This window comes from Eptesicus fuscus, chromosome 1 (assembly GCF_027574615.1).
Source record: "Eptesicus fuscus isolate TK198812 chromosome 1, DD_ASM_mEF_20220401, whole genome shotgun sequence".
Taxonomy (NCBI): Eukaryota; Metazoa; Chordata; class Mammalia; order Chiroptera; family Vespertilionidae; genus Eptesicus; species Eptesicus fuscus.
In genome coordinates, this window is record NC_072473.1 from 70,822,781 (window position 1) to 70,824,045 (window position 1,265).

At 40.9% G+C, this 1,265-nt stretch overlaps 1 pseudogene; it reads left to right on the forward strand.

Moving 5' to 3' along the window:
- On the forward strand, nucleotides 1–791 carry LOC129149266 (60S ribosomal protein L17-like; annotated as a pseudogene).
- The last annotated feature ends 474 nt before the right edge of the window (nucleotides 792–1,265 follow it).

Consider the following 1,265-nt stretch of genomic DNA (forward strand, 5'->3'; position numbering starts at 1 on the left):
ATGGTTCGCTACTCAGAAAACTTCACAAAATTATTCAAATCGAGAGGTTCAAATCTTTGTTTCACTTTAAGAGCACTCATGAGACCTAGCTGGTCTGACTCAGTGGGTAGAGCGTTGACCTGCGGACTGAAGGGTCCCGGGTTTGATTCCGGTCAAGGGCATATGGCCTGGTCGTGGGCCCGATCCCCAGTGTGGAGTGTGCAGGAGGCAGCCGATCAATGATTCTCTCTCATCATTGATGTTTCTGTCTCTTTCTCCCTCTCCTTTCCTCTCTGAAATCAACAAAAATATATGAAAAAAATAAAATTTAAAAAAGAGCACTCATAAAACTACCCAGGCCATTAAGGGTATGCATATTTGAAAAGCTACCAAGTACGTGAAGGGTGCCAGTTTACATAAGCAATGTGTGCCATTCCATCGTTATAATGGTGGCGTTGGTAGGTGTGCCCAGGCCAAACAGTGGGGTTGGACACAGGGTCGGTGGCCCAAAAGGAGTGCTGAATTTTTGCTGCACATGCTTACAAATGCAGAGAGTAATGCTGAACTTAAAGGTTTAGATGTAGATTCTCTAGTCATTAAGTGCATCTAGGTGAACAAAGCTCCAAAGATGCTACACAGAACTTACAGAGCTCATGGGCGGCTTAATTCATACATGAGCTCTCCCTGCCACATGGAGATGCTCCTTACTGAAGAAGAGCAGATTGTTCCTAAACCAGACGAAGAAGGTTGCACAGAAGGAAAAGATATCCCAGACGAAACTGAAGAAACAAAAACTTACGTCCCAGGAGTAAATTCAGCATGAAATAAATACTAATAAAGTAAAAAAAAAAATCATCCCTGAGCAGAAAAGCTGCCCCTATTATATGAACAGACACAGGGCATAACCTACTATTAGCTGCCATGAAGTAGGCACTTAAATTCACTGTAACCAGTCCTAGCCTTCTGGTAGAAATGACTCAATTTATTCATGTTTTAGAAAATATATAAAGCAAACAGAAGAAAAGGCTAAAACATATGCAAGCCAGCTTCATAGCCTTCAAGGTTAGACTGTCTGTCTTTGGCAAGCATGACTGAATCATCTGATGGCACCATAGAACAGAGCAATATAAATAATTCTCAAATTCATAAAGAGAAGCAAAGTCCCATAGTTGAGTTGGGACCTTAGGTCTACTACTTTTTTATGTTCTGTCCCTTTCTACACTCCATTTCTACACTACTAGAAATTTCAAATATAGTTAGCAAAAAAAACAGCTCAGAGAAACAAA